We start from the raw sequence: 18,797 nt of genomic DNA, 5'->3' as shown, positions 1-18,797 counted from the left end.
AAGCCGCCAGGACTCGGTGCAAGGGGCCAATTTCGGCACCTGGCCCGGGTGCTCTTCTGTGAAGTGAATTATCGACTCAAGCCTCCTTCCCCTCCCGGTGCTTTTAGGAGGGGCTCGACTGGGTGGAGGACTTTGGCCAGAAACTCAACTTTCCATCACCTACGAATCCCGGCCGGGGCAACGCTTCCCGGGACTAGATACCACCCAACGGGCAAGGGCAGTGCGGAAAGTTGGTTTCCTTCCTTCCTACCGAAGCAGCAGAGCATCATACTCACAGGCGCCGCCTTCACGGTCCCCTCTGGAGAGCCGGCTCTGGGAACCGGCAGCGTGCGGGGGAGCGGAGATAAGGAGGCAGCGGGGCTTCCTTCCTCCCCCGGAGGCCGAGGGGCATCGTTCCCCGCCGCCCTGACCTCCGAGGCGCGGGGAGGCAGGGAGGCCCGGGGCCTGCGCGCCCGGGCTGGGGTCCGCTCTCCGCCGCCGCAGCCGCCCGGCCGGACAGCGGCCCCAAGAGTCATTAGGGTCTGTCCGCGAAGGGCTTGCAGGATGAGGAGGGTTACATAAGCCCGCGCGTGTGATTATCATCGCACACCCCCCGAACCAAGGCTGCCAGACAAACAAAAGGCAGTTCCAAGAAGAGGAGGAGCGGAGGCAGAAGTTACGCTGGGGGTGAATTTCGGGACACTGCTCAACTGACGGGGAGGGAAAAAAAAGAAAAAGGCAACTCAGTCTGTGTATGCAAACCTCGGCAAACAAACAGCGAGCCGCAGCTGGCGGCCCGGGGGAGGGGGGGGGGAGGGCGCGGCCCGTGGGGCGCCCGCTCGGTGGCAGCGCCCGGCAGAGGTGGTACTTGGAGGGACCAAGGGCTCGGTAAACACTGCTGCTTCGGAGCCTCGGCCCAGGTGCTCCTTCTGCTCGCTCCTCTCTCGTCCCGGGCTCTTGCTTCCCCCAGGATGGCTGCGGCAGCGGGTCCCCTGAGCCGGGGGCTGAACCCTCTCTTCGGAGCCTCGAGTTGCAGTCCCTAGGGGCCTCGGGCTTTCCTCCGTGGGAGCAGGAGACCGAGCCTGGGCGTCCCCCCGCACCCCCAGCCCCAGCCCCCAGCTCTGAGCCACTGAGCATCAGTCCTCCCCGCTCCCCTCCCGCTCCCCGACTTGCTACCTCCTCTCTTCTGCAGACGGTGGAGGTCCTGCCCCGTTCCCGGGGCGCTGCTGCCCAGCAACTCCCCAAGGCCTGAGGAACTCTCTCATCCCGGTTTGCAAGACTTCTAGGTGTCTCCAAGCTCATTACGGACTTCCCAGGCCGCCCTCGGCCTCACCTACCCCAGCACATTAGAATATGAATCACACGCTAAAGGCGGCCTTTGGTTCCCTCACTTCCCAGCCTTACTCACATCCTCCTCCTCAGCCTGGAATGTCTGCACTCCGGGTTAGTTAAATCCCAACTTCCCCGCGAAATCCTTCCCAAATTCCCCCCTCTTCTCTCTCTGCTGATTGTGCCTCTGCTGTAATCCCTCACTCGTGCCATGTGCCTTCATAGGTTCCCCACATCCAGCCGATGGGACAAGGAAGGGGCCCGCATAAAGCAGGCACTTAATGAGTGTATCCTGAATTTATTCATTTATTTTTTAAACATATATATATATTTCTAAAGATTTTATTCATTTATTTGTCAGAGAGAGAATGAGAGAGAGAGAGAGAGAGAGAGAGCAGATATGCATAAGCAGGGGGAGTAGCAGAGGCAGAGAGAGAAGGAGGCTCCCCACTGAGCAGGGAGCTGATCCCAGACTTGATCCCAGGACCTGGGGATCATAAACTGATCCGAAGGCAGAGGCCTAACCGGCTGAGCCCCCCAGGCGTCCCCAAGCGTGCACTGCCTTTAGCTGACGGCAGACGTGATCTTACCTGGGGGTCAGTCTTGGAGTGAAAGGGGCTGCTGGGTCTAAGCTGCAGGCTCAGGTGAGTGCTGCCAACCTGGTGGTGAAGTATTGATGATGGAGGTGGGCCATACGCTGGTGGGGGTGCATGTTTGGAACTTTTCATAAATTTTAAAAAGAACAGCTATATAGAAAGCTTTATAGAATGGAGAAGGGCACCTCCAAACTTGACTTGAGTCCGCTTCCTCTTGGATGTAAGTTCGTGAGGATAACAGGATGGCTGGAGTCTACTGAGCCTCTGCTACTGCACATTTAGAGGACCTATAAAGTGGTGCTTACTTAATAGAATGCCAGGAAAATTCCCCAAAGGTGAGATTTTTCAGAAATCAGACTTCTGGGATGCATTTTATGGGGGAACTCCTCCATGACTGAAAGAACGCAGGCTATCACCACAGCAGGTCCACGAATGAACAACAGCTCTCGGGTGAATTGTTTTAGGATACAGGGTGAAACACAGACCGTGAGCTGTCAGGTACTGAATTTCTTGTGGCTTCGTGCTAAAGTGTTCTTAATGACGTTTCCGCTGTTATTCTTTGGTGAGAGCAACGTGCTTTAAATTCCATCTGTGGTGGTTGGATCGACCATGGCGTCATTTAAGAGACTTAGGGTGTGTCTACACCGTACAAGCTCTCCAGTACATACAAAATGTTCAGTCATTTAGAAGAACTTTCCCGCCTCCACTAATGTGGAACAATAAAAACCCAATGCAGGTTCTAAAGAGAAACGTTAGCCTTAAGTTCTTGGGGTTTTGGCTTCAGGAATTTCAGAGGAACTACTCAATGGAGTAGTTCATGTATAGGATCTTTCCTCACTTTGTCCTGCTCAGATCAGAGCCATAATGTTTATTATAGCTACCATTTATGAGGCCCTACGAGGTTCAGGCGCTGGCTAGATGCTTCACATGCATTTCTTCACGTAGCGATTGTCCTAAAACAGCGATTTTTATCTTTGCTTTTCAGATGGAGAAACTGGTAACACGAGGATTTGAACCCACATCTATCTGGCTACCCTGACTACAGTTTTTCCATTCTGCTGAAAGCTGGTGGGGACCTGAGTTAGTAGCTCGTCTTCTGGTTTTCAAACTGGGTTCTAAGGAACCCTAGGCCCCAGAGGAATAGCTTTAGGAATCTTTGGGGGAAGAACTGGGAAGGAGGAAAGGTGAAAGGGAGGCTAGGTCAATTGGGCTTGCAAATACAAAGCTTCATTTCTCTTTTATAGAGTGACCTTAAGTTTTATTTGAAAACAACGGTTTTGCTACTAAAAAACTACTCTTAAACTCTTGATCTAGTTTAACTTGTTCATGAAAAAGTACAGAACTTGGGGGCCAGAGAGATTAAATGCCTTCCCCAAGACTTTACAGACAGGCCCAGCATTAACTTCAGGTGTCCAAGCTCCGCCTGAAGCCACTGGTCTCCCTACATCCTTTATCTTTTCACTTACCAAATAGCGGAGAAAGTGAGAGAGACCTGACCGTTTCCTGACGGAATTCTTCATGTCAAATGGAAGAGCAGAAACCCCTTCACTTCAGTGAGCTGGACCATGTTCGGCCCTTCGGCTCTAAGTCTCAAATTACTCAACGTTCACACTGTGGCAAATTAAAATCAAGTGAGGAATTAAATATGTAATCTGTCTGGATGATTTGGGGCTCTCTTCTGCTTTTCCTTCAAATCAAAGTGGGTCACAAAGGATACTTCTGCAGGAGTCAGCCAGCTACTTAGATAGGCTCGGCCTGAGAATACTCTCGCTAGAAGACTGTTCACATCGCCGTGTTCATTAATCCGGTCAAAAGCACCTCTCTTCCCATGAGACACAGTATGGGTGGCAGAGATGTTACTCTTAGAGGGGCCAAATATATAGCCAAGGGAAAGCGAACTCCCTCCCCTCCCGAGTGCGAAAGGCTCCCCACCTGGCTCGCTTTCTTGCAGCTGGACCAGCTGCGCTCCACCTGGTCCTCAACCTAATAAGTTTCATTTCCCTGCCAGACCACACAGTCATTGAAACAAGCCGACCGTATCCCACCCTGGAAATCAAGGTACACCTCACCCTCTTGTTACTACAAAGCCTGTCCCCCACAGCCTTTTCTTGTTCAACTCTCTTCCCAAATGCAACCTCTGTGCAGCTCGAAAGGCATGGAGTGTCTTCCTCCCTGGGTGGTTAGGATATGTCACTGACAAGCCCTGTTGATCCCATGTGTACAGTGTCGGATGTCCTGCGTTTGGTCATTCTAGAACCTTAGGTCAGGACTTTCCTCACCGTCGGAGTGAAGAGGAGGTGATCAAAACAATGACCAGACACGAATACTAATACTAAATGGAATTTTCAGAGAACTAGTGCCAAATATCACTTCCTTTGGAGTTTTGCTAAGTGTCAGGCTGTTTGCGAATAGGAATGAATTTTAACCGAAATTATGTCAGCCAGAACTGACCTTTATTAATTTCAAGGCCCTAGAGCTTTCCCATCTGCTCGTTTTAATTTTTATCATTCTCACCTGGAGATTTTTGGGAGCAACAGCATTGTTCTCTTTCCTGAGATGACTTAAGTTTAGCCCTGCCTAACGGCAAAAGAAAAGATGACCGTTCCGTTCCCGTCATTTAAATATTTACTAACTGCATTCTTTCTGTAAAATGTAGCAGAAAGAATTTTTCTCATCTCCACAGACTAGAGATTATAATAAACAGGTCTCTATTTTTTCCCATCTGAAACATTCCAATATTAATATATTTCCAAATTCTGAGCCCTAGAAACAAAGCTTTAGATGTAATTTCTTTTCCTATTCATGAGATTTGCAATAGGAAGGTCATGTTTGTACTAGATTTTGGTTTGAAATTAATCTTCTTTTCTCCTTAGCATTTCTATAGAATCCGGGCACTTCATTATTTAGTCATTTCCAAATATTAAATGCTTGTCATTCTTGAACAACGATCTAATCTTCCCTTTATGGGTGGAGAAACAAAGTTGTGGAACTTGGAAATCATTGCCAGGGCATAGATCACTCTAAAGGTTATGGCTACCGATTGAGTTTCTTTCCTCCACACATTCTTGGACTACAAAGTAAAACTGTAAATTGTTTCGTAAGCAGCATGTATGGCATCCTCGGACTATTAGAGAGTATTAGTTAATACTAAAAGCTCATTTGCATCCTGCCTCACAAGAGAAACTTTATGGGGTAAATAAATATATTCAAACTCCACAACCAAGCTCAGCGCTGAGGCTGTGCTAGGATCACCCCTCCACCCCCTTTTCTGGCCCATGCCTCCTACAGATCAAAATATATTCTTAGTTCAGTTGAACAAGGGTTCATTTAAACCACATCTGCTGCTCATCAAACCTCTATTTTAGGACTGGGGAATTCTTTTTCAGAGATAGATTCTGTCTGGAAGGTCTACGGCAGCAAATAGTCCTCATTAAATTTCACAACATTTTACCAACATATATACAGTACCCGCTTTTATGTGATTATAGAACCCAGGCAAAACCCTGCACCCCCACTTCAAAGGATTCCTCACTTGACTAATTCTAAAGAGTAAATTGATTTTCTCATCATTTGTTGTATTTGACAATAGAAAAGCTGACGCAGCAACATTGCTAACATAACAGCTCATTTCTATTCAAGGGGAAGGAATTTGCGTTAATATTCTTAATGACTGGCATCTTTATGAGAAATGTGAAATCATTTATCCTTAGCAATAACCTGACTAGGATTAAAAAGTACTCGGTACTCAGAACGGAAGTCATCTGTCAGGAAAAATTATTTAGACTGATGCAAATTAACTGAATAAATTGGCTTCCTAATTATGGCGTATATATTCAAGTTTGTTAAAATTGGTTTGAACTAAAGCATTTGGAAAGGATCTTTCAAGAAGTGATCTGACATTCTGTTGGAGGAAAAGATAACACATTTATTTCACATTTCCTAAGGATTTCTGGAAATGATTTAAGAAGCAAGGGCATGTAAATCAAAGGAAAACATTAAGTAAGCACGTGTATGTCTTGCTTATTTGGAACAGTGATAATGCCTTACAGAAAACATGGAGCAGCACGTGCATTGGGGTGCCCTAGATTCCAAATTACCAATAGTGTTTTCCTGGGGGTGGGGGTTGTTTCCCACCCTCCCAAGGCTGGCTTGGGCATGAGCCCAAGGGACCAGGCGAAGAGATGAGCACTTAGGCCGGCCCTAACAAGCAACGTACAGACCAGTCTGTATTCTGTAGGAGTTCCGCTCTTAATAGGCACAGTATTGCACACCAGTTAACAAGTTTTTATTGGAAGCTCAGTCTTCTCTTCCTCGCCAGCTTCACAGCAAAACTTCATTTAGCTTTTTACCAAAAAACCTAGTAAATTGTGGGAAGAAGCACTTCACCAGCATTGGAGATTTAATTAGTCTGGAAAAAAAAAGGTGTAAATTGCAGGAAAATGTAAACTGCTTTCACGTGATTAATGACTGGGTTTTACCGTTGAGCATTTATATAGAACTTTCTTTTGAGAGACGGTGTTGATTTTCGGAGACAGGCGGACTTGGGTCCAATTCCTAGCTCTACAGGTGTGTAGTATTTCCACCTAGTTCGTCTACTTATAGAACTAGACCAGCTAAGACAGGAATAACAAAGCCTGAATGTGAATAGCAGCGTCTATCATGTGCTAAGTACGCAGTATGCTTCGGTTTCTTCTCCCTTTTCTGAGTCCTTTAGGGAGTTCCCGTCCTAAGCATGAGTTTGGTATTAATTGCCCCAGTTGAATAAAAAAGATATTCCTTTTTTTCAGTAAGCATTAGCCAAGGGGTGACCCTGTCAACCGTTGCCTAGGTTTCTATGCTTAAATATGAATATTTAATTATATAAAGGAAAACAATAGGGATCTTTTAAAAAAGGCAATGATTGATAATCATTAACAATAACATGACTCTTATTGTTGTGACTTCAGCCTGAGGGACAAACAGTTATTCGAGGGATCAGGTAAGCGCAGGGTGTTGGGCTTTCTGTTAGAAATCCCTAGAGGGCAGCCTGGGTGGCTCAGGGGGTTAGCACCGCCTTCAGCCCAGGGCCTGATCCTGGAGTCCTGGGATCGAGTCCCACGTCAGGCTCCCTGCATGGAGCCTGCTTCTCCCTCTGCCTGTGTCTCTGCCTCTCTCTCTCTGTGTCTCTCATGAATAAATAAATAAAATCTTAAAAAAAAAAAAAAAAAGAAATCCTGAGAAAGCCTTTGCTAGAAAACAGTGGGTTAGAGAGACGTAGAAAATACAAACAGAGAGAACATCAACCAAGAAATTCAGTCTGTGCCAAATTCAGACGGTCCCCTCCAGTGTTTCTGTGAGCAGGTGAAGAAATAATCTGCACGTAAAGACATAGATGCCTGAGAAAGGAACTGGGGCAAAGCGTAGGAGCACAGATCGGGCCGAGAAGATGGAGAGAACGCAGAAGCTGGGTGGGACAGAGACCTGGGCACACCTGACTGCAGAGCACGCACTCTCTGAGGGATGCTGGCGGAGGATGGAGACAGGAAAAAGCCTCATTCTGCAGAATCTGCAAGTACCCCTGTCTGGAGCTGGCAGGTGCATTAGGAAGAAGAATGAGAGGCTAAGAGCCAGAGCCTGAGGCAAGGATGATGGACAGCAAAGGGAGTGATAATGGGCCGTTCCTGAAAGGAATTGCTCTATGCTTTAAACAGGTGCCAAGCTGAATAACATGAGTCCTGATATGTGACTGACTTCCATGAATGCAGTTTTTACCTTGAACATCCCTTACCTTGCAGTAAGGTTAAGTGGTGCACCTGAGGTATCTGTGTGCTGTGATACTATGAGGCGTCAGGACAGGGGTCATATTACTAACAGAGGAAGGAAGAAGGCGAAGCTGGTCTTCTCAGCTCACCTAACCATTCTTATCTGAGGAAAAATATATACAGATGAGTATTATCGAAAACTTTGGAGGGGGAAGAAACCACAAAAGGAAGGGCTGTAAGTGTGGGTTGGAAGAAGAGAGGGGGAAACGTTATGTTGTATATTCTACTGCTTATCCTGAGCTCCCCTCTTCCCTGACTGGTCTTCCTGTATCATTGCTCAGGGGGTGCCTGTGAGGGCACCTTAGAAAGTCAGATGGGTTCACTTTTTTTCCCTCCCAATTGATTAGAGCAAAGAGAAAAACCATAAAGTCCAACTAACAGTGCGACTGAGCATCCCTTTTGGTCATATAGACAAGAGATGATAATCTAAGAGGTTGTTTGGACAGTCAAAAGCCACACCTGTCAGCTTATCGACAGAGCAGTTCAACTTTCCAGGGAAAGGCTTTTTTAAAAATGTGGAATTTGTTTTCTTTTGTTATTTCTTCTTTCTGGCTCTGAGAAGGTGTCCTTTACTATAAACCCGAAGTTTGGTGAATTGAACCAATTTAAATTTTAGGTCTTGTGTTTAAGTATTTAGATCAAGACTTTTTTTTTTTTTTAAGATTTTATTTATTCATCCATGAGAGACACAGAGAGAGAGGCAGAGACACAGGCAGAGGGAGAAGCAGGCTCCATGCAGGGAGCCCGAAGTGGGACTCGATCCAGGGTCTCCAGGATCGCTGAGCCACCTGGGTTGCCCAGATCATGACATCTTAAAAGCTTTATAGAGAGCTCCAAAGATCATTCATTCACTTAACAAATATTTATTGAATGCTCACTGTATGTCAGGAGCCACTGTTGATGTAAGTAAGATGCGGTACTGCTTTTTCATACTTACGTCTTTCCATACAAACTAGGTTCTTGGAAAAAATTGTCACTAACCGAATTTAAAAACTACCAGCCATATGATAAAGAAATTGGTTAAACTATCAACCAAGCTTAATGGAAAAAGGAGGATTTAATTAATAATAGAGAGTCTGGAGGTGTCTGGGTGCTGATCTGGTCCCTATGGTCAACCATATCAATCATGCTAGTCAAGCCCTCAGATCCCGTTTCCTTGTTTGCATGATGGGGACTCCAGGTCATAGAGGTATTGGAAAGAATTAAATTAGATAATGTACAGAAAGCACTTACTTGTACATGACAGGTAAGTGCTTAATAAATCTTAGCCGTATGTATAGGTAGTATTAGTAAATAAAAGATAGGCATCTTTCTCAGTCATTTTTCTTTAAGAGAATGATTTTTTTTCTATTACTAAATACAACAGGAGCCCCCCAAAATTTAGATATGGTCATTAGGGGTGTGAAAAAGGCACTGCAGCATCAAGAGGATGTATCAGAAATAGTACTGGTTCCAGAATTTTGGGACTTGTGTATCTGTAGAATATGACTCTGCCATTTAGTGGCTATGAATAATAATGATACGTTACCTTCATAACCTGTTTCTTACTCTGTAAAATGGGTCCAGTTCTGCCTGTGTTATCTACTTCATTCAAGGAATTATGAGGGTCAGGGATGCCTGGGTGGCTCAGTGGTCGAGCATCTGCCTTTGGCTCAGATCATGATCCTGGGATCCTGGGATCCAGTCCCACATTGGGCTCCCTGCAGGGGGCCTGCTTCTCCCTCTGCCTGTGTCTCTTCCTCTCTCTCTCTCTGTGTCTTTCATGGATAAATAAATAAATCTTTTTTAAAGAAAGGAATTACGAGGGTCAAATAAAGGAGGATTGTAAATATGATTTGCAAAGGGTAATATGATAAATAACGAGTTTTCCTGGGCTCTGGTACTGATTATTGGTGACTGATTGGAGAAGTTGTGATTGTGGTTTATAAATACTTTGTGGACATTACTTTTCAATTTATAAATAAATAAGTTATAAGTTTGGAGGAAGTGTGGAGAAATAGAAACTCTGGATTCTAGTTCTTTACAAGTGCCTCAGATCAGCTCTATTTGCATCTGTGACTTGCTTAACTCCCCTGGGGCTCTCTAAAAACATTTGTATTTGAAAATAATTACAAACAACCCTCTACTGAGGTATGGGGAGTTGAGTTAACTTATAGAAAAGTGGCAAGAATGACTTACTCAGGTTCATCTGTTGTTATCAATTGGCCCCAATTCCTTTGTCAATTGCTCACTTACTCTCTCCTCCCCTTCATATATATATATATATATATATATATATATATAATATTATATATATATATATTCCCCCACCCCCCAGAACTTGATGAGAGTAAGGTGCATATATCATCATCTTACACTTCTAAATATTTCTCAGAGTAGATCACCCAAGAATGCAGCTCTGTTTCTAATTCTTTAAAAGGGGCACATATCATTGTATGACATGCTCCACAGGGTTGTCGAAATCAAATAAATGTTTGAGAGATAGCACTGGGGGAAGTATGAATTGCTATGTGAAACAAAGAGATGTGTATTTCCTAAATTGGGAAAAATCCAATTACATAGAACTTCAGAGGACTTGCAAATCGTGGGGGGGTACACACTGAGAAAGTCCGTCATGTATGTCTGTAACAAGCTGAAGATGAGAGCTTCCTTACGAGCCTCTATGATGAGTGAGAGAAACAACAAAGATGCTCTTGCACTTTGCGACAGGGTTTTCGAGTTCTAGTCCTCCTGCAAGGACTTGACTCTTTATGCTGTGTTTTGCCTGTGAGCGCTTGCCATTTTGGGTGGTATTTTTGGTGGAGATCTTGAGCATGTTTGAGAGAAGGTCACAGAAACTCAAGAGCATTTGCTGCTCAATGGCAGGGCTACAAATACACATAGGAAAAAGGAAAGCATGTTTTACAGAAGTGTTCAACGTGCAGGCGTAGTCAAAGACGGTATGAACTAAGTATTCTCATGAACCAGAGAAATAATTTTCATAGAATCCCTTTTCAGTGTTCTCTGTCGTAAAGTTTAGCTCTGTGACAAACAGGTAATCACTCTGCCACATTATCCTTACGTTCTCAGCAGAATTCTCCCTTTCATCAGAAGCTGTAATTCTGTTAAGTTTGATTTCTTTATAATTCCAACCAGATTTGCGATCTACATTCTCCAGTGGAGTGAAATACGACCAATAACTTAAAAATATTTGTAAAAACACTGCTTTTCCGGTCACATATTTCTTTCATTGCCCTGAAAATCATAATGGCTTCCTTTAGATACTTACAACAACAATGAAAAAAGGAAATCTAGAACACGTTTTAGAAACAAAACTTTTTCAAAAAGTCAAAACCACACTTAAGCATTCTAAATTAATCTTTTATTTTGAGTTATTAAATTGTTATTCTTTATAATACAACACAAAAAAGTAAGTTAATGACTAGGAAATACATTTATAATCCAATAATGATTGATTTTACCTCCTTTATAAATAAATCAGTTTTAAACATAAATTATACAGATATATAACGGGATATGCACTCATGTAATTTATTAAACTATGAAGACTATTGCTCTTAGATTTCTCTTGGGAAAACTCCAGTACCTGAGTAAGAAGTTCAGATGTTTATTTCTCAACGAGGTGATGTTTCTGAGGAACAGCTCAACTGTTCTAATGCAACAGGTTTCCCTAATATTGAGAAAATGTGATATATTTTGAATCACTTGAAGCATGGAGTAGTGAAACAGGAGTTAGAAAACATGAATTCTAATGCTTATTAGTCCATTTATTAATTCTTTACATGTGGGCTTGTCCTCTCTCAGATTCAGTTTTATGTGGTACGGAAATGGCGTATCCACTTTGCTTACCCAAATATTGCAAATTCCAATGATTTAGTTCAACTAACATTTTCCTCCAGTGTTTTGAAGGAATAATGATTACTTTGTCATTGTCCTGTGGATAGCACCCTTTTAGCATAGGTTAGAACATACTTCCACAAAGAAGGTTCTTTATACTAAAGCTACATAACTTGCTTCGGTAGCAACGGTGCTTGGGTATTTGTGTGAGAATGGATTTTCTGCAGGGAATATACCTGAACGATAAATGCTTTTTCTGGTATTGTTCCAGTCTCAAGAATTCTCTACAGTACCTGATTATTCATCATGGAACTCAGCAAGAAGGTCCATGGTCACAAACAAAGCTGGGCTCATACCTTCACATTCTTGTTAGGTCCTAATGTACAATTGACACGTAAGCTCCCCCTGTCCTGGAAGATTTGACTGACTTGCTCTCCTTGGTGAAACCTAGCTTGTAGTAGTTTCTATGGTAAAAATGACTTTTGTGATTTCAGGCGGGTCGCTTAATAGCCCCAGGCCTCAGTTTCCTGGATTTTATTTAGATGATCTCTAAGGAATACCTCTAATGTTCTGTGTTTCTATAGTATTTTATGTATCTTTCCTGGAAAATCTATTCATAATTCTCAATTATTTTTAACAACTACAAGAAAAAGGATCCAGTAGCTTTGACAGAATGTGTGTTAACTTCCCTTTTCTTTTGTGTAATTTAAAGCCTGTCATCGGACTGGCTAATTGTCCTCTGACTGAGAATTCAGCTCCTAGCCAAAGAATTTTTACAATAAAAAAATACTACAAAATAAAAAAAAAGAGAGAGAGAGAAAACCAGGATGATTTACTACGGAGTTTATAGGGCATTTTAATTTATGCTATGCAGCAGATAGTGAATATATTCATTCAGATGACACAAGTCTATATATCTGTCACTATCTCTGAAATTCTTGTCTAGCCATAATTTTACAGGTCCTTAGAAACGGAATTGTCACAAACTCCTCAGTTCAGCTCTCAACAGAAATTAATTGATAACATAGAATCCTGAGTGGCTGGCATGTGAGTGACACCCAGCTATACAATTTCACATCTAATCAAGGAAGATGGGAATTCGAGTTGGCCTATTGTCTATTTGAATCTGTTTCTGGATGGAATCCAGCTGGCTCAAATGCAGCCCTGGAAAGTGATGTGGGCAGAAGATGGAAAAAAAAAAAAATTAAGCCAGAGAACCAGCACATAAGATAGTGCCTTTCACATTATCAAAGAATTGCCTAGTGTAACTGTGGATTTGCTGCTGGTTAGTTTGCTAAAATTTCTCAATAACCAAAATGCAATTTTCTATCCCAGTTGTCCTTAAAAATATATGAAGAATAATAATAAATGCAAAATTGTACCTAATCAAGAGCTAAAATTATATGACAAGAGTTAAGTGGTGAGAGGGCACCGATGAGAAGGCATAGTTCTATTATTGGAAGAGTTGGGGAAAGAAAGCTCCATAGAAGGAATGGGGATGATTTTTCTTCAAGAATGGGTGAAATCTGAAGATTCGGAAGCAGAATGGGAGGACAGCCCCAGCCCAGAACATGGTATGAGCAAATGCTTAGTAGAAGTAAGTGATGTAAAAAAAAAAAAAAAAAAAAGAAAGAAGTAAGTGATGTAAATTCAGGAGCTGCCATACCAGCTTGGCGAAGAGCAGAAAGTATATGCAGAAAACGGGGTGGTTATAGTGGAAAAGATTATGCAGGTCCCTAAATGCTGATATTTTCTTTAAACTGGATGCTGTAGAAAATTGAAAGATGGCTGTTTTAGGGTAATAGCGTGACAAGGGGAAAGAGCGCTAAAGGAAGGTAGTTTAATAGTGGTATGTAAAATGAGTGGGAATAAGAAAAAGATAAAGAACAGAGCTCAAATTAGAAGCATGAGGTGAGGGGGATCCCTGGGTGGCGCAGTGGTTTAGCGCCTGCCTTTGGCCCAGGGCGCGATCCTGGAGACCCGGGATCGAATCCCACGTCAGGCTCCCGGTGCATGGAGCCTGCTTCTCCCTCTGCCTGTGTCTCTGCCTCTCTCTCTCTCTCTCTGTGACTATCATAAATAAATAAAAATTTAAAAAAAAAAAAAAAAAAAAAAAAAAGAAGCATGAGGTGAGGCAAATCTGGATTAAAGTCCTTCTCCTTTCCCCCCCACCATGCCTTTCAGTTTCAAGGAGAATGTTTTATTTATTTAGGCTTGTTATAAGGGAAGAGCAGAGTTTACCAGTAAAGAATAATGTAATCTAGATGGGGGGGGGGGGGGCAACATGTTCCCCAAAGGTTAACTGCCATGCTCAGCATCACAATACCAATAGTAGCCAAGTTCTAGAATCTAGGTTTTCGATGTTTTTTTTTTCCACTCTACGACCGTGCCTCTTTTTCCTAACTATAACACTACTGCCATTATTCAGTGAATTTCACTTCATTGCTAGTAACGTTTAAACTTATTACCTGCCCAGCATGAAATATGATTTACCTGAAGCCAATGAGGCAGTCCAGTGGCATACTCTAAGCTTCCATAGGGTTTATGACAGTGGCAGAAGCGACTGAACATCTCCGGTTCCACTTCTGAGACTACTACAGTGGTTGATCAGCATGTAGATCAATGACAGATAGCTCTTTTTGGAGCAAAATGCCTAATGAAAATAACAATTGCTATACATGAAGCATATAGCATATTTTCTCTCTGGGTTTTGTTTTGTGTGTGTGTGTGTGTGTGTCAAAAAAGTGGCTCTCCGACAGAGCATATTTTGACTACATTCATATTTTTCCCTCTTCCTCACTACTAAATCTTATTATTATTATTATTTTACAAGAACCACATTTCTATTCAAGATACCTTTCCCTCTAGACAGAGCTAGAAGTAGAACATGTAGGAATAGAATCCTGAATTGAAATCAGAATTTAGATGGTCTGGAATTAAGAAGTTTAGGAATATCAGCTCATGTTCCATACCCCAATCCCCAGTGCAAGCACACCTCCCCATTGACCTAAGGGGGTACCAGGTGAAGAGATCTGACTTGATCTTAAACTTGGCAGCAAAGCCCAACTTTTGTGCTTGCTGCAGATGATGTTTATCGATCTAACTATGGCTCTTGTGTATTATATCTTTTCTCCTTGGTTCATTAAACTGGATGCCTCATGAAGTACCAATTAAATCATTAGCCATTAATAGCTTTCAAATATAAACTGGCTTATGCCAATTAGACCATCATGCATGGCAACCCTGAATGAGAAATGGATTACAGGTGCTGTTACTTAGGCTGGCATTTCTCCCATAGGAACCAGGGAACATGGTTCAGAAAACTCAGTTGAATAAAATAAAACAGGCCAAAGTCTTCATTAAAAACTTGAATAGCACCCAAGTCTCTTTTGAGGAACCAGAATGCTGTCAAGTCTCCACAGGTCAATACTATCCCCACAAATTTCTAGTAATAAGACTACATTTTAATTCTAAATCTTGCTGACTCAAGTAGTGCATTCTTTCAATCATGCTGCCTCTCAACACTTAATGCCAGAGTTTGAAACGGCAAATACAATCTTCTACTTGTAATAAAATTATATTTACTCCCCAAACCTTTCCATTGATCTAGTATAAGGAAGTGACTAAAGTATGACTCTCCTATTTTGAAGAGGATCTTAACATGAAATATGACTGAAACAAATAAAATAAAAAGGCAAAGTGAGAGGGGATAGAAAGAAAAGTAGGAGATGGTATGGGGAAACCTTTCCCAAATCTCAAAATTAAGAATGATTTGTCTTTGTAGTGAATAAAGAAGAAAGGTCTGTATCATTTGTAAAATAAGTCATTCAGACATTCTGAAAAAAGATGTCCAACTCAGCTCTTCTAAGTTAGAATCTGAAGGTTTGTGAACAGAAGCAACTTAAATATTTCATTTCTTCTTGCCTCTAGACTCTTTAAATTATATGTCCCTCTCCACCAGCATTTTCTTAATTGAGAGAAGAGAATTATAGGTATTTAACAGAGGTAGTTTGTTATTGTGAGTTGAAATTTCATTACTTCCTCCAGAGTTTAAAAACACTAGAGTAGTTATTTGGCCAGCCATTTTCTTAATCTGAGAGAAGATCCCTTTTATCTAAGGAGGAATTAAAAAAAATTTATATGGATTCTAGCTTTTGTATCATCGATGATCAGAAAATTCAAGTTCATGTTTAAATTACATTATTGGGCATTTATATGCACATGTTTGCCATGTTTTCATTATAAAGTTTTTTCCCTTTCAAGGCTATTTACAGATACCATACAGGCATCTATTCCGTAATGACCATTGTCATTTTGGAAATTTATGGTACTGCAAAATGAAATTCTACTTCCAGCACTCCCACTTTCTTTAGGGGTGGTGTCACTATTCCCGTTTGTGGGGTTTGAAAACTCAAGGTCATCTTTGTCACTTGTCTTTTCTTTGCCCTCTATTTGACCAATCACCAAGTTGTTGATACTGTTATTTATTTAACATTCATAATGTTTCTCCACTCAACCGTTCCTCATTCTCAACATCATCACTGGGACTAGGCAACCTTTTTTTCTTTTCTTTTTTTTTGACTTTTGGTACCCTCCCAATTGTCTTTTTCTCTTTCAGTCTCTCTCTCTCTCTCTCCTCATTCTTGAAAAACCTACTGTTTAAACTTCCTAAGGCACCAGTTTAACTATAAAGTCTAACCTGTCTACTTGATGTGTCAGAACACTCTAGAAGCTAGCCTAATGTAGCTCTCTGTGACATGCTTAAGACAAGAGAGCAGAGTAGAGGCATCAAAGAACCACTCTTTCTCTTCCTCTTCCTCCTTGCTCTTCTATCACTCCTCTTTTCTCCCTTTCTCCCTCCCTCTCTTCCTTCTCGTCTTTGCCTAGTGCCTGCCTTCATTGTATCCCCAAAGTGCATCTATGCAAATGTGCTGATTCAAAAATGTTGTGTCTTAATGTGAAATTGACAGGCTGGCTTAAGTTCAAGTCCTCACTCAAGCGGAGCTTTCCGCGGTCTTGGAAAAAGAGCTGTGGGGCGCTTACTGTGGTCTGCGCCCTGTGTGAAGCATCTTACTTTTATTATCTCATTTAACCTTCATAACAACCCTTTGTGGTAACCATATCTCCATTTTATGGAGAAGGAGACTGAATCAAAGAGAGAGTAAATAAATTGGACCCCACACAGTTTGTAAAGATGGAGATGAATCACTACTCTCATTCATCTACTTAAGGACTTTGAGCAGTCTTGCCTGGCTCAAGTTCCAGCTCCTCCAATAGGGGGCTCTGTTGGTGTCCTTTATATTTAATTAGGACAAATAATTGATACTTAATCACCACATTCTTTGCATTACTACTAAACAATTGTACAATTGTTTGTGTGCATGTCTTCTCCTCACAGCTAAATTAGATATTCCTTCAGGGCAAGGATGGTGTCCCATATTATTTTGTGTTTCTCTCCAAACTGGTATAGAAATACACAGAAAGCTCCCAACTACATATGGAATAAACGAATTAACAAATCAATGGAGCTTTCTTAAACCTGTTCCTTTTAGTTCTGATTCTATTTAGAAGGTGCATTGTGGCTATTCCTTTGGGCATCAACTCAACTGCTCAAAGGTAATTTAAGCTGTTTGATATTGAGTATATCCTCCAAATCTCTTTTACTAAATATAGAAACTATAATGAAAAAGACGATGACAACACATGTGAAGCCTCTAGGTGTCTCAAATAACAAATATTACATTGCCCATGCTTTTATTCATCTGCTATATTCAGAACACTTTCTTCCTCTTAGCAGCATGAAGCTCTCAAGAGGAAAAAAAAGAGCACATGATTTGCAGGGGCCTCTTTGCTGGGATGCATTTCTTATACATGAAAGTTAAAAGCTGAAGGTTCAAGAATATCTGGATGCAATGCCAAGCACATCTGTTTACTCGGGACTTCTATTCAGGGGAAGATTGATTATTGGCAGGTGAAGGTTAAGGGGGAAGCTTTAAACTGGCAGGAAGTCTATTCAGAGAACATGTTATATTATAGAAAGGTGATTTTGGTGCTAAGCCATATTAGTGATATGAGTTTGAAGATAATATCCACAGGTGCACACTTCTAAATTAATTTAATAAACACACACTTGGCATGCAGTTAATCTTTTCTCACCATGACTCTGGGTATAACTAATATCTTATAAGAGTCTAACTTTCGGTTTAATTTTAAATTAATATAGCAAGTGTTATAACAACATAAATGAGCTATAACAACACACCACAAAATTGGACAATCGACCAAACTCTCTGCAATTCAGATTTCTATTTTATTAGGAGTGTTCTATTATTGCTTAGAAAAGTGGGAGAGACTCTTAGGCTGGTATGTTTTAGGCTTGTTTCATCAAGGGAATGGATTCAGAAAGATTTTCTTTGAGTTTCTGAGACAGATTTATTTTAGGTTCTTTATGAAGTGAAAAAGTTCATACAGTATTAGCTCCATTTGCAGATGGGAAAAACTATAACACAAAGTCATGCTAGTTCTGGATTTCAGTTAATTGTGGCAACAGAACTAGTATCAAAGAAGAGCAATCTGTAGCTGAACTGAAGATCGGGGTAATGCCAACAACAAAAAATAGATTAAAAGCGAGGAGGACACAACAGAAGCAGAAATACGTGAAGGTAGATAAGAAATCTACGTCAGAGGCAATGGCTTAAGAATAGAAAATTCAACTATTGTAGTTGTATAGCATACACGGATATGTGAAAAAACAAGTCTCTATCTTACTACGGTACTCTCCTAGAAAAATGTCGAGGCTTGCTCATGAGTTTATTACCCAGATGAACTTTAGAATCCTTATTTTACATTCAAGCAGAGTCATCTGCGCTCTGGCCAGTTCCCAAACTCTGCTCCCACTGCCAGCCATCTAACCTTGTGTGAAAATTTGATTAGTATTACACAAAATGTGTAGATTAATTTTGGGACACTTCACCTCTTACAGTGAGTCTTTTTTTTTTTTTTCCACTCGGAAACATAGTGTGTCTGTTCATTTATTCAGCATAGCATTTTAATATCAACCTCACCCACTACAGTTAGGTAGTGGCATGTCTGAGTCCCTTGGATTCACATTTTTAAAAATGTAGAAATAGTGTCTTACACATTTGTAGCTCTGTGGTTAAAAAGAAAATCAGAGGAAAGTAAGTTTTACTTTTGAAGATGAAGAGCTACATTTTTAAAAAATTAACAAGGTTTAACACATTATTGTGCAGTAGTA

General features: G+C 41.6%; 1 protein-coding gene across 12 annotated transcripts in view; it reads right to left on the bottom strand.

Annotated features, from left to right (window-relative positions):
- SULF1 (sulfatase 1) overlaps positions 1 to 18,797 on the bottom strand; it is a 175,553-nt gene that overhangs the window by 150,655 nt on the left and 6,101 nt on the right. For 2 of the 12 annotated variants that reach the window (XM_025477929.3, XM_025477937.3), the window contains exon 1: positions 1,156 to 1,324. The exons of 8 other annotated variants lie outside the window; for them this stretch is intronic. The gene's annotated coding sequence lies outside the window, so the exon portion shown is untranslated. Of the gene's footprint in view, positions 1 to 275; positions 416 to 1,155; positions 1,325 to 18,797 lie in introns of those variants that run through there. 2 more of the 12 variants (XM_025477934.3, XM_025477928.3) reach the window with 2 other exon arrangements.

This window comes from Canis lupus, chromosome 29 (genome assembly GCF_003254725.2).
Source record: "Canis lupus dingo isolate Sandy chromosome 29, ASM325472v2, whole genome shotgun sequence".
NCBI classification, from domain to species: domain Eukaryota; kingdom Metazoa; phylum Chordata; class Mammalia; order Carnivora; family Canidae; genus Canis; species Canis lupus.
Note: the sequence above shows the minus strand (reverse complement) of the source record. Positions and strands in the feature narration are given on the sequence as shown.